Below are 15,257 nucleotides of genomic sequence, written 5' to 3'. Positions count from 1 at the left end.
TAAAGTGGTTGTTCTACAGCAATATAATCTGGTTTGGAGGAACTTTAGAGCACTGCCTACCAATAAAAGTAATAATAAATTGTTAATGAAATGCATATCCTGTTTCTTCTCTTAGAAAATTGAGCTCAAAGGAAGACAGTGGCTAAACAGGAACAACAAAAACAAACAAATGCACATGGATGGTAACCTTAGTAACATATTCATGGGATGTACAGGTCAAGAGAAGTGAACAGGATGATGCACCCAGGGAAGTTTACCAGAGAAGAAAAGACTAAAGAATGAGATTATCTCTTCCTCATGCTTTGTTTCCAGGGACTCACTGGACCCCATGAGGCTTAAGGATGACCATCATGCCTCACAGAACCATGAAAAAACATGACAAACTACCTGTTCATTTCTCTACTGGGCACATATTCCCATGAAAATATGGTTTGTGCCTTCTGATTAAATACCCTCTATCTAGTCATCATCTGTAATAGCAATTTTTGGGGTGGGGTTATTAACTCCTTTGCTCCCAAAAATCTGGAGGGCAGTCTTACATACACTCTAGTCAATTTTAGCTCCTGGGTAAATGACACAGGTATTTTTATTAACAAGCTGGGCAGATTCTGAGCTATTCTAATCCTCTTGGACTGTCCAATTCTTAGTCACTTATCCTTTACCTTCAATATGAGACTTGCCCTGGTGCTCTCTGGTCCATGTGCATCTTCATGGACTGCTCTCTCATTGTGACCTCATGCTGAATCCATATGGTCTCTCCACATCTTCTTATCCTCTTCTCTCCTTTTTTTTTTCCCTCTCTCTGGTCTTTTTGGGTCACCCTGACTAGGATTGGAAGTCCTGAACTATTCTCTTCATCCCAGCTATCAACTAAATCAGCTCTTTATTAACAAATCAGAACCAATGGAAAACAATTTTTACATAACATGCCAACATCCAACTGCAAACAGATGTCTGGGCATAGCAATCAGCATCTGAATACACAGTGCCTCAAAACATCGAACAACTATCATCAAAAGTGAGAATATGGGTATTTGGCCAGGATGCCATGAATTTTCATGAAAACAACCCAGAAGTTAAGGACTTTGCCTTTTGAAGTAACTCCAGCACAGAAGAGCAGCATCTATGAGAGAAAGCAAGGTTCATTCAGTATGGACAAAATGGGATGAAGAATCTGCCCACAAATCATTTTCATCAGGCATTTTACAGTTGCTAGTGTTTTGTGACATCAAATGACAGTCTGAACACTCACTAGCAATTAAAATAATCTCACTATGACTTTTGAGTTGTTATCTCTGTTGTGCAGCTCTTGCTAGCTTTTTTAAGCCAATGGTGCTCAGATGTTAGCAAACATTAATATCTCTTGGAGAGATGACAATCTGGAAACATCAGGAGCTCCACCCTAGATTGGGTCTGGAGTTGGTGTCTATGGATTTGCATTTCTCAGCATCAGTGGAGTGATGTCATTTTATTGCTGAGGACTACAGTTTGAATAACTCTGAGACTCCTCAGACTGTCCAAAAGTCTGTTGTCTTTTCAAAAACTTTAAGGCAAAATGAGTGCTCCCTGTGCTATGAGAACTTCTTCAAACCACAGGTTCTTGGTCTCAGTCTAACATTGGATGAGTCTTGGCTGAACAAGGAGGGGTTGCTTACTGACGACCTTTGGCAGGGTTTTACCCAGTCTGTTCTGATAAAATCAGAAAGGAAACACCTTGACGAGGAGATTGTGTGAAGGCCTCTTACAGGTCAATATACAGCCGAGCTTCAATAACTATTTTTTAGACCATAACTTCATTTCTAGATTGTAAACCTAGACTAACTGCAATATGTACTTTTTATTATGTGTCTCTGGCAGTATAAAAGATGTATAAAATTCTGGCATCTGTAAGGAGATAAGCATTGCCAGCCTTGTGTGAAGTCAAACCCAAGTTACTTTATGTACTGTTAGGAGGGTGAGTAATGAAGAACTCAATTCAAAAGTGCTGGGAGTGAATCAGCCGGACAAGAAAGAATTTAGGCAAAATAGCAGGTTCTATAAATCTGTGGAAATGAAACCCATTTAGTTACTTCTGAAGGGCCAAATGTGCTATTTAAAATGCTCCAATAGAGCACTGCATTCCACAGCTGCCTGTAGCTTTAAGGCCAAATTCTTATACCCTAAAGTGAGGAAACAGAAGTAGGAACATTATCAAAAGCCACACATACTACTGAGATTTTAATTAGGCTCCAAAGGTTCCAAGAACCCTTGTCCAGTATTACCAAATGTAGTATTCTTTGCCACCTGATATAAACAGATTTCTTTAGACAATTCACATTTGACCCAGATCTCAAATTATCACAATAGGATAATATTTTAAATTGGAAACAGTAGAACCCCGAAAATAAACTCATGTTCTTTTATTATTTATATTTGGGAAACCCAACTTGATTTTCAGAAAGGAAATATAGCTATTGGGCTAAGTCAGAGCCTTAGATAATCAAAACAGGGTCCTTGTTCTTATGGAGACTGGAATGTCTGTAATATGATCTTGAAATGTTTTTTGTTTGTTTTTGTTGTTGTTGTTATTGGTGGTGGTGGTGGTGATTTTTGTTTTTGTTTTTTTCTGGTCTCCTTTTCCGTCTGTGAGCGATGAGAATACTTTCTTCTTGATTTTACCAGGGTAAAGTATTTTGGCAAGGCCTGGCATCCGCAGAATCCTATGAGGTTGGAATCATTTGATTACCTGTAATACATGCCTCAAACTTGCAAATGAAACACTGAAGTTGACTCTGAACATTAGACTTCCAGAGTTGCCTCTTCTCTTCTCTCTTTCCTACTGTGCCATGGCTATTGGTTTTCCCTGATATAATTTGAGAGCTTGGAAGAGTATCTAACCTCCTCCAGCCCCTCATGATCTGTTTGCAAGTCATTTACAGGAGCTGTGAATGACTTCTTTACAGGAAGTTATCAGGTTGACACTTTTTCCCACAGATGTTTTGTTCTTAGGCATTGTTTGAAATGTTACTGTATTTTTTTATACACTTTAGGAAAATGCGGGCTATTTCAGGGCCCACCCACCTTGATTTCTTTTTAACTGGACCAAAAATAAAAGGTTTTTCTAACTGTGTGGTAAACTGACAATAATTTTAAAACCTCTTGTTCAGTTCCCCTAAGTCATCAACATCTCTGTTAAACTACTTGTAGTCCATCTTAACATACATCTATATTCTAGCAAGTGAAAAGGAACATTATGTGTTTTTTAGTGCTGCTAATGAGAAACTCTCTGATTGATTCCTAACCAGAGCTAAATGGACATATCAAATAAACATTGTCGTGTGTCTGATGTCTGTGTACTGCTTTGTACACTCGAAGATACACTCATAAAATTAATAGAGATGATGGTGTGGATATAAATATGAATGTGTCTTTCTACTGTTTCATTTATAAGTAGATGGTTTTATTGTTTTAAAGCATAAAGAAATACACTAAAAAATGTAGTTATTTATGACAAGAGGTAACTTATGGTAGAAATAGCTACAAGATGTCTGTTTTCCTTTTTTGAAAGTCAGTTCTAGGTTTCATTCTCCAAAGAGTAATATCAGCAGGCACAAAAAATAACACACACACACTCACACACACACACACACACACACACACTCACACACACACACACACACACACCTAGGATATTTTTTGCTTTGATAATAGGAAAAGAGATGAATAAGGCAGCCTAGTTTCATTTTTTTTTTAATCAGGAACAGAAAAGAATAGAAGAGAATTTTGTTTACAATGAATATCATCACTTTCCTGTTAGGTGCCAAAAGTTTCTGCTTAGAATATAAACTTATTGAAAATATGTTAAAATGCCTTTCACATATTACCAAGAAAAATACTAATTCTCAGAGTGCTTCTTGATATGAAATAAATTATTATAGCAATTCACTCAGAACTTAAGTACAGAGACTACAGAGATGGTTCAGTGGTAACATTTGCTGCTTTTGCAGAGGTTCCTAATTCATTATCCAGTACCCACCTAATAACACAACTCCAGATCCAGGAAAAGTTAACTCCAGATCCAGGAGAAGTTAACTCCAGATCCAGGAGAAGCAATGATCTCTTCCAGTCCTCATAGGCAACATTTGTACATTTGGTGCACAGACATACATGTGGGCAAAACAATCATATAGATAAAGTACAAATACATTTTAAAACAATCATATAGATAAAGTACAAATACATTTTTTAAAAAATTAAGCTCATGTGAATTTTCATACAATACTGAATCAATAGCAAAATAACCCATTTAGAATTCTTATTTACTTACTGGAATACTTACACTAGAGTTGAATTCTGACTCTAATCCATTCACATCAATTCTCAGGGCCATAGTTTCTTTTCTATAACATGGCTCTTTCTAATTTTCAACAAGTTTCTTGTACTGGCTGGTTTTGTGTATCAACTTGATACAAGCTGGAGTTATCATAGAGAAAGAAGCCTCCCTTGGGGGAATGCTTCCATGATATCCAGCCGTAAGACATTTTCTCAATTAATGATCAAGGGTAGGAGGGCCCACTGTGGGTGGTGCCATCCCTGGGCTGGTAGTCCTGGGTTCTATAAGAAAGCAAGCTGAGAAAGCCAGTAAGTAACACCTCTCTATGGCTTCTGCATCAGCTCCTGCTTCCTGACCTGCTTGAGTTCCAGTCCTGACTTTCTCTGGTGATAAAAAGCAATGTGGAAGTGTAAGCTGAATAAACCCTTTCCTCCCCAAGTTGCTTCTTGGTCATGATGGTTTTCTCGTGCAGGAATAGAAACCCTAACTAAGACATTTCTCATAATTCCTTGGAGAGCCCAAGTTACAGTAAGTGTTCTTCACATATACTTTTTTCATATTTCTTTTCCAAAAGTCTGGCAATGGTGTAAACCTTAGATTCAAGTTCATGTAAGAGACAGATGTCAGTAGAGGACACAAAGAACATGAACCAGTTCGATAAGGCACTGCATATCTTTCTACTACCTCTACTAGCTTTGGTGATGTTGTCTTATGTTATAGAAGAGGACTATTGATAACTGTTCCTTTTGAACCACCTTTGGGTAGCCAACCACTGTCTCCAGGAGGTGATGAATGGGTAGACTAAATTCAATAATGGATTGGGGTTAATTCAGCTCTGAGTGTCTTCAATGCCAGTCTTACATCTCTACTCAACCTCATGCTCAGGGACAATGTATCAGGTGCTTAAAATTGGCTGCAACAGAAATGCTTATACCACAAAATCATCTAAGGCTTCAAGTCATGATATTATTAGAGCCAGTTATTGTGGGCATCTCAGCTGGTATGACACCCAGGATGTACCCTACACACATTTTGAATTTTTAAATGTTTCTTTTTGTCAAGGCCAAGTATAGAACTTGAACATCTCTTTCCCAAATGCCCTTCTTTCATAATTTTCTTCCCATTATACAATCATTATTTAGATGTGAAAAATCATACAATATTTCTTTATAATTATTTATACCTTTGAGTAAATTCACAATTTCCTATTTGCATAAAACAGATTATCATTGGTGATATGGCTGGTAGCATATTATTATTATAAGTGTCTACAGACAATCCTGAGAAATGATTTCTTGCTTGACATGTCTGCTAAATGGTAGGTTTCTCCTAAATCTCTACTATGATTAAACCACTGTAGCAAACACCTTTATATGTCCCAAATGACAGAGAAATGTTTAAGAATATAGCCACAAACTGTTACTTTGTTTGGAGCCACTCTCCCTGAATTGTTGACAAGGTTGGAGAGAAGATGGCGTGAACAGTTCCATCATGGCCAAGAAAAATTCAGCTGTCTCTGTAGCAGTTGAGAGAACCTGGTGATTTATGGAAGTCCTTTAAATGCTAACTGAATGTTGTGTGTGGGTGTGTAGAAATGTACTGCCAGGTGGTTCTCAAAAAGCCTGCCAGGGCTTAAATCAGCCCTATCATCAGGATCAGAGCAAATGCCTGCTATTTTTCCATCATTCCTCAATTCTGTATCAGCACGAGGACACCTGTTAGAAACACTGTCACCTGATGTGTAGAGTCAAACAACAAAATCAGAGAGAGTTTAGTAACAGCAAAAGTAGAGTGCTGTGAGAGGGGCCAAGAGCTTCTGGGCAGCTTTCTTTGCCAAATTTACCTCCAGATTGCTGGGCGGGCTTGTCTCTGAACCTACCACCCAGGCAGCAAATCACGCCAACTAATCTGGTACACTGTGTTCCTCAGTAGCTCTGCTTTGAATGTGTTTGTGCATCTCTCCACCTGCTCCGTGCACCCAAGTGAAGGTTCTGCCACTGAATGCATTTAGGTCTTTTTGTTTCTTTTATTAACTTCTTTATTCAATTCAATATATGAGACATTCCATATACGATTTGCTCACCATAAAATAAGCTACTGCATCTTCTTAGGGAAAAAAGGGTCTTCATCTTATGTGACTGACAATTTGATAGAAAACAGATATTAAAATGCCCATGATAAAAGGAGCATGAGATGCAAGCTCTCATATGAATTTTAAGTAAGATAAAGAAAAGGTTTTAGAAAGTGGATAAATTAAATGTGGAAATGTAAAAGCAATGTTATCTTAGGTAGACTACCGTGGGAAAAGATTTTTTCTTAATTAATTGATTTATTTATTTACTTTATATCTGTATTACAGCTTCCCCTCTCTCCTTTCCTCCCAGTTCCTCTTCCCACCTTTGCTTCTTCCACTAAACCCATCCTCCCTTTTTCTTCAGTAAAGGAGGGCCCTCCTGTGGATATAAACCCACCTTAGCATATCAAGTTGCAGTAGAACTTGGTGCAAATTCACCTATGTTAGGGAAAAGGGATCCAAAAGCAGGCAACAGAGTCAGATGCAGCCCCTGTTCTCATATGAACTCTGAGCTGCACAACTGTCACATATGTGCAGAGGACCTAGGTCCATCTCTATTTGACAGTTCACTCTCTGTTGGCCCCTATAGGTCCAGGTTAGTTGATTCTGTAGGTTTTTTTGTGGTATCCTTGACCTGGCTCCTTCTATTCTTCCTCCTCCTTTTCCACAGGATTCTCCAAGCTCTACATAATGTTTGGCTGTTGGTCTAGAATGTTTCCATCAGTTGTGGGGTGACGGCTTCCAGATGACAGCTATGCGGGGCGCCTGTCTGCAAGTATAGCAGAATATCATTAATAGTGTCAGAAGTGGATTTCCTCCCATGGTGTAAGTCTCAAGCTGGAACAACCACTGGTTGGCTATTCCCTCATTTTTTTTTTTTGCTCCATCTTTTACCCCTGTATATCTTATAGGCAGGACAAATTTTTGGTTGGAATTTTTGTGGCGGGTAGATGTCCTAATCCAAGTCTTTTCTGATTACAGGAGACGGCTGGTTTAGGATCCATAGCCCTCTTTGCTAGAAGTCTTACCTAGGTCCTCTCTCATAATTCCTAGGAGTTTCCACTGTCCCACGTTTCTAGCTCATCTCAGAGATACCCCTGACTACTTCCAGTTTTCTTTCCCAGTACTCTTTCCATGTCCTCCCTCAATTTGATCCCTGTTGTTTTTCTTCCCACTCCTCCTAAACCCAAGCCCCTATCTCTTACCCTTAATGTCCATTCTGTTTCCCTGACTGAGGGAGATTCAAGCATCCTCTCTTGGGCCCTCTTCATTACTAGGTCTGGAGATTGTAGCATGGTTATTCTGTACATTATGGGTAATATCCACTTATAAGTGAGTACATCTCATGTTTGTGTTATGGAGTTTGTGCTACCTCAGTCAGGATGAAATTTTCTAGTTACACTGATTTGCCTGCAATTTCATCATGTCACTGTTTTTAATAGCTGTGTAATATTCCATATGTAAATGTACATTTTCTTTATCCATTCTTCAGTTGTGTGACACCCAGGTTGTTTCCAATTTCTAGCCATTATATTAAAGTACTATGAACATAGTGGAGCATGTGTCCTTGTGGCACAGAAGAATTTTGGGGGATATAGCTGTATTTTGAGGTAAAACTATTCCAAATTTTCTGAGAAACAGCCAAACTGATGTCTCAAGTAGTTCTACAAGTTTTCACTCCCACCAGCAATGGAGGAATGTTCTTCTTGCTCAACATCATTACCAGCATGTGCTTTCACTTGAGTTTTTTTGATCTTAGCCATTCTGAGGGGTGTAAGATGGACTCTCAGTCATTTTGATTTGCATTTTCCTAATGGCTAAGGATGTTGAAATTTTCTTTAAGTGCTTCTGAGACACTGGAGATTTCTCTGTTGAGAATTGTTTCTCTGTTGAGAATTGCCTCATTTTTAAAATTGGGTTATTTGGTTTGTCAGTGTTTAATTTCCTGAGTTCTTCACATATTTTGGATATTATTCCTCAGCTGGATGTAGGGTTGATGAATATCTTTTCTTTTTCTGCAGGCTGCTGATTTGTCTTATTGATGGTATCCTTTGCTGTACAGAAGCTTTTCAGTTTCAGGAAGTCTCATTTATTAATTGTTGATCTTAGTGCCTGAGCTGTGGTGTTCTGTACAGGAAGCTGTTGCCTGTGCCAATGTGTTAAAGGATTTTCTCCACTTTATCTTCTAGTAGATTTAGTGTTTCCAGTTTTATGTTGAGTTCTTTGATCCACTTGGACTTGAGTTGTGTATGTGGTGATAAATATGGATCCGTTTGCATTTTTCTACATGGAGACATACAGTTAGACCAGTACCATTTGTTGAAGAAGCTTTTCTTTTTCCATTGTGTACTTTTGGTTTCTTTGGTTCAATTCCCTTGGTCAACCTGTCTGTCTTTAGGCCAATACCATTCAGGATGCTTTTTTTCTATTTCTCCATATTACAGCTTTAAATCAGAGATGGTAATATCTCTAGTAGTTCTTTTATTATGCAGTATTGTAGCTATCTTGGGTTTTTGTTTTTCCATATGAAATTGAGTATTGTTCCTTCAAGGTCTGTAACGAATTTTGTTGAAATTTTTATGGGAATTGCATTGAATCTTAATTGCTTTTGGTACAATGACCATTCTTACTATGTCAATCCTACCAGTCCATGAGCATTGCAGATCTTTCCATCTTCCTATATGTTCTTCCATTTCTTTCTTCAAAGACTTGAATTTCTTGTCAACCAGGTTATTCACCTCCTTGGGTAGAGTTACTTCAAGGTATATTTGTGGTTTTTGTGATGGGTAATGTTTCCCTAATTTTTTTCTCATCCATTTTATCATTTGTATATAGAAGGACTACTGATTTTTTTTTTTTTTAGTTACTTTGTGTTCAATGTATTCAATGAAGTGGCCAGCCACTTCACTGTAGATATTTATCAGCTGGAGAAGTTCCTGGAGAATTTGAATAATCTAAATAGACCTATAAGTCCTAAGAAAATAAAGTAGACATTAAAAGTCTCCCCACAAAAAAAGAAAGAAAGAAAGAAAGAAAGAAAGAAAGAAAGAAAGAAAGAAAGAAAGGAAAAGAAAGGAGAGAGAGAGAGAGAGAGAGAGAGAGAGAGAGAGAGAGAGAGAGGGAGAGAGAGAAGGAAAAGCCCAGGGCCAAATGATTTTAACATAGTATTCTACTAGATGTTCAAAGAAGAGCAATTACCAATACTCCTCAAATTACTGCACAAACTAGAAACAGGAGATCATTGCTAAATTTGTTTCATGAAGCCACAGTCACTCTGATACCTAAACAACACAAAGATGAAATAAAGTAAGAGAATTTCAAATCAATTTCCCTAATGAACTTTGGTGTAAAAATATTCAATAAAATATTCACAAACAAAATCCAAGAACCATCAAAAACATCAAGGATCAAGATCAGGTAGGCTTCATCCCAGAGATGAAGAATGGTTCAGCATATGAAAATCTATTATTGCAATCCATCATATGAAACAACTGAAAGAAAGAAAGAAAGAAAGAAAGAAAGAAAGAAAGAAAGAAAGAAAGAAAAAAGAACCCACACATTCATCTCATTAGATGCTGGAAAAGCCTTTGACAAAATCTCATACTCCTTCATGATAAAAGTCTTAGAGAGATCAGTGGTACAAGGAACATACTTAAACACAATAAAAGCATCATATGGCAAGATGATAGCCAACATCAAATTAAATGGAAAGAAAGTTATAGAAATTCTACTAAAATCAGGGACAAGGCTATCTACTCTTTCTATATCCAGTCAATATGTAAGGGTTCACCATTCACTAAAGAATGATACCTTGGGCTCAAATCGTGTGTAAATGCAGAGTGTTTTATTCTGCAGAAGTCCATCACGCTGGGGTGTCTCATTACCGAGATAAGAGAACCTGAAGTGAGCTTGCAGGCCTGATATAAAGCACATTAGGGGAATTCTAGAGTATGTGACTGCTATCTTAATCTGTTGAATCTATCTCTATGGATATTCCAGAACCATTACTGGGGAATGGGGGCTTAAAACTGTTGCTGAGAAAGTCTGGAAGCTACTGCTGACTCATTGTCCTTGCCTTAGACCAGGTGACAGGCAGCTTCTGATGGCAGATTTTAAGGAGGTATAAAATATTCAATAATTGTGATGAACAACATTTAAATGAAAAATTCAGAGTATCAAAATATTCACAAAACTCCATAAAAAATAAGTTATCAAGATTTTTAAATAGAGGTTAAGATTTAGAACCTGACAGTACTGTTCTGGGCCAAATCAAAGCCTGAACTAACTGAAAAATTTAGTCAGGTATATTTAAGTGATTTTTTTCCAGAATATTAAAGGAACTGAAAAATCCAATAAAATTGAAAGTATGTATGTTACAAGGCATATAGTTATTTATATCAAAAAATAATGTTTAGTTATAATTTTACTTCACTGGTTTTATGGAAACACATTCAGTAATACTTTCTTTAAAACTGCTAACCATTTAAAATTACATAAAAATAAGTACATAGATGTATACATGTTTCATTTTGCTTCAGAGTGCAATAAGGAAGCATTGTACTTTTGTGGACTTAATCTTCTGGGAATTCCTTTTTATTTTCCCCATGAGAAGTCAAAAGAGTGAGATGTTTATCCATCAACTCCCATCTCATATCTGTTAGGAATTTTCTCTGTTGTAAACTCTCTGGTACTCTCAATATTCTCCTAGGTGAGGCCAGAACCTAAAGCATAGTTACTACCATCATGCTATGTATGGCTGTGGTGAGACTTGAAGGGATACAGACATAACATGGAAGCCCAGGGCCTTGGCTAAGGTGTGAGATGATCATTTGAGCTTATATAGAAATGTTTCTCTGAGTCCTTGTGTATAGTAGATTTAGTAATAAAGAATGCTATAAAATGGAAGGACAGCCAATTCAGAGGTAACTTGTCTTCTTACTTTGGAGATAATATAGCCCTGAACTAGGAGGGTATCTGTGGAGAAAGGAAGAAGGTCTTACAGGATATGAATCACCAAATTTTGCTGTTGTGATGTATTGCACACACACACACACACACACACACACACACACATCATGGCTGAAATACAAATATAGAACTTGATTGAAAAAAAGAAATTTTGTGTCGAGATTGGCCTTGCATTGGAAAGGTTGTTTGGTGAAGCTTCCAGAATCCAGGAGCACAAATGATTTGGGTGAACTGGAAGTTATAGAAGTGATGTTATTTCAGGACATAGTTGGAAGACTTAAGCAGCATGAAAGAGCTTGACCTCCGCTCTGGTTTTGTAAAACAGGATATGATGATTTCTATCTGTAAGCTTTTACTTTTAGCCTGGCATGGTGCCACATGCTTCTAACCACATCACTCAAGAAGTTGAGGCAAGAAGATTGCAGATTCCAGATCAACCTGACCATACAAAATGATGCAATGTTTCAAAACAATAATAAAAATAAAGTTACTTATCTGATACCATGAGAAATTGAAACATAGAAAAACTGGAAGATTAAATTAAACACAATTATAAGGGCCCAAATGACAAGAAACTGTGGTTTGAGGCATGATGGATAGAATTCATTTTCAATGGCTGTAGTCCTTTGCACATAGTTGCTTTATTATGGATCTGGATCTTTGAAGCATAGATCTTGTGGCAATTAATCTTCATGACCAACTTTTCTGAATTTACAGTCATCTTGAAGATTAGTGAAGTACACCTCTGAACGTGTCAGTGAGGATCACTATAGAGAATATTAACTGAGAGAGAAAGACTCCCTCTAAATGTGGGTAACACCATTTCTTGAATAGGGGTCCCATCAAACTGAAGGGAATGGAGAAATCCAAGCAGGAATCTGTCTCATGGTTTGTGTATTTTCCATGCCAAGAATCAAATAGCCTTTACCACAGGCCCCAACTTTCTCAATGTTCTTCTCAAGTACAGGAGGCTAAGCAAATAAGAACTGAACTCTCCAAAACCATAAGTCAGAACAATCGGTTCCTTCATTTAAGTTGTTTGTCTCAGTTACTTAGTCACCATGATGATAAAGAAGTTGTATTTTCAGCACTGGGAACTGCTTGTTTTAATTTGAGAGAACAAGGGTGTAAAGTAAAATAATTTGGGAAAATGGTAAACTTTATGTAATATGTGCACAGCAGTGGTGATTATAGCTATTTATAGAGAAAATAGAGAAGTATTATACACAGTCCAGAAATCTCAAGAAGAGTTTTAGGAGATAAGTTGTGCTTCCTCCAGAACTGAAATTTTAAATTAAAGTATCTCAGAATACAATCTTATTTAAAATGAAGGGCATTAGAGATACAATTATGATGAGGTCATACAAAAATGTCATTGTCCCTCAATCCAACAGAAAGAATATCCTTAGAAGAAAGGAAAATTCATACATAGAACAGATGCCAAAAAAGTTAATACCCACGCAGAGATAGTGTCCTAGTTTGGGTTTTGTAGTTTTGATAAATTACTGACCAAAGCCAATTTGGGGGAGGAAAAGGTTTTACTTGGCTTATGAGTTAGAGTTCATCAAGGCATGCTAAGGCAGAACTCAAACAGTAGCCTAGTGGCAGGATCACAGAGGAAAGAGATCACAGAGGAAAGCTGATTTAAGGCTCACAAAAATGTATCCTTATTAAATCCAAGACCCATTCTGCCCAGGGATGGCACAACCCATAATGAGTTGGGCCCTCGAGCACCAATCAGCAATTTAAAATGTGTCTCAAAGACATTCCCAAAAGCCAATCTTATGCAGGCAGTTTCTTAAATGAGACTCCTTCTCCTTAGGTATGTCAAGTTATCACCTGATGCTAACTATGACAAGCAGAGATTAGAGTGATGCCACCCAGTGCCAGAACACACTGAGAATCAATTGAAACCGTCTAAGGTGAGGCAGAGGTAAGTGACATTTCCCTAGATCTTTAAAGAAAACATACTTCCTCTGACACCTCTCTTTCAGGCTTCTATGATACAATTAGGATAGAAATATATTTTTATAATTTTCAGCCACCAGCCTCTGGTGCTTTGTTATGGTAGCTCTAGAGAACAAACACAAACACCGAGCTTCAGAAGTAAGTGGGGGACACAAATAAACAGGGCCAAAATACTAACAGGAAGTGAAGAAAAGCAGTCAGAACGTATAATAACACAACTCACACAAATGGATCACTTTTAGAAGCAAGAGTAAATATTAAACAGGTAAATGTAGTTGAGCAGTAAAGGCAAATGAATGGTCACATGTCTGTTTATTGTCTTCTTTAGAGAACTAAAAAAGACATGGGATCATAAAGGAGGTCCCAGAAGGAGAGCTGACACTGAAGACCTTTGCATAAAGCCTCCACGATTCAGTATAAAGCAGCAGAAGGGAACAAGAGGCTGAGATGCCATAAAAACATGGAGCTGTAAGACTCTAAGATTTGCCTTTTTTTTCTTTCTCTTTTAGTATGGTGGAGGCTTGAACTTGATACTTGAGAATAAAGTTGTAGTTTATAGGAACTTAAAGGAAAATAGAAATGATGAAGGATAGAGGTCATTATGTTTGACAAGATGTGAAGGAGAACCACTAACTGTAAGGATCAGTGTGAGGCAATCAAGAAACAGTGATAGACATGAAAATGAAGGTGGCTTCAAGTTTTGCAGTACTTCACCAATTAGCACAATGTAAGCCTGGTGCATATTTTACTGAATATCAGACTCACCATGGATCAAATGTTATAGGTAGTAGGGGGAGAATGAAATGCCAATTTCACTTTATTTCTTGACACATTAAGTAGTTATTAACATTTAAAAATTATCAGTATTTTAATCTATTTTTCTATCTACTTACCTTTCTCTCACTGACATGCATAAAGATGACTTGACAAATAGAGTGTTTGAAAATTCTATTTTCTACTCTCCCTTAATTATCTTTTTTTCTGAGATAGGGTAAAGTGGGTTGAACATAGATATGTTAGAGTTCTTAAGTAATGGAAGAAACTAAAGGGTATAACTCTTAGCAGATTTATCTTTGTCATGAACTAAAATTCAGATTGCTTATGAAAAAACTGATTTAGGTTCATATGAACAGAAAAGATTTAGGACAAAACTTGTTTTGAGATGAAATAAGCAAATATATATATATATATATATGTATCCTACAGAGGAAAAAATACATATTTGAGGAATAAATGAAAATGAATGTCACTGCCATAGCTTATTTTTTTCTTGTAAAGATTTATTTTATTTTGATTTGCATGCGTGTGTGTATGTGTGTTTGTGCACTTGATCCATGTCTAATCTGCATCCATTGTATATGAGCTAGATTTTAATGATTCACAGCCAGTAAACAAAATACAGAACAAGTGATGGCATGTTCATTCTAAGACTGCATTATTACAGTACGATGGGTTGGGGCTAGGGAGATGGCTCAGCAGTTAACAGCACTTGCTGCTCTAGCTTAGGACACAGGTTTGTTTTCCAGCACTTACATAGTGACTTAAAACCATCTCTAACTCCAGTTCTAGGAAATCTGATGACCTCTGCTAAACCCTGCAGGCACCAGGCACATGCAAACCACATATACATGTATGTAGGCAAAACGCACAAACACACACATCAAGAAGACTGTGACTTCCATCCTATAATTTTCTTGTTATTTCCTTAAACACTTAATCTTGAGGAAGCAGGATGACATTTCCTGAGGCAGCCTTGGAGAAGTGTATGAGTCATGAGACTGCGTCTAATGAAAGATTTTGAGCCAGACACATCTACCTAAGAAGAACTCTGACCCTAAACCATACAAACTGTGTTCAGTTTTTCAAGCTAATCTGTTAGGATTTAAAGTAATTAGATGCTTAGTTTTAGGTTCCCAGTACACTCCACCAATGAGA

Source organism: Grammomys surdaster, unplaced genomic scaffold (genome assembly GCF_004785775.1).
Source record: "Grammomys surdaster isolate TR1022 unplaced genomic scaffold, NIH_TR_1.0 129, whole genome shotgun sequence".
NCBI classification, from domain to species: domain Eukaryota; kingdom Metazoa; phylum Chordata; class Mammalia; order Rodentia; family Muridae; genus Grammomys; species Grammomys surdaster.
Note: the sequence above shows the minus strand (reverse complement) of the source record.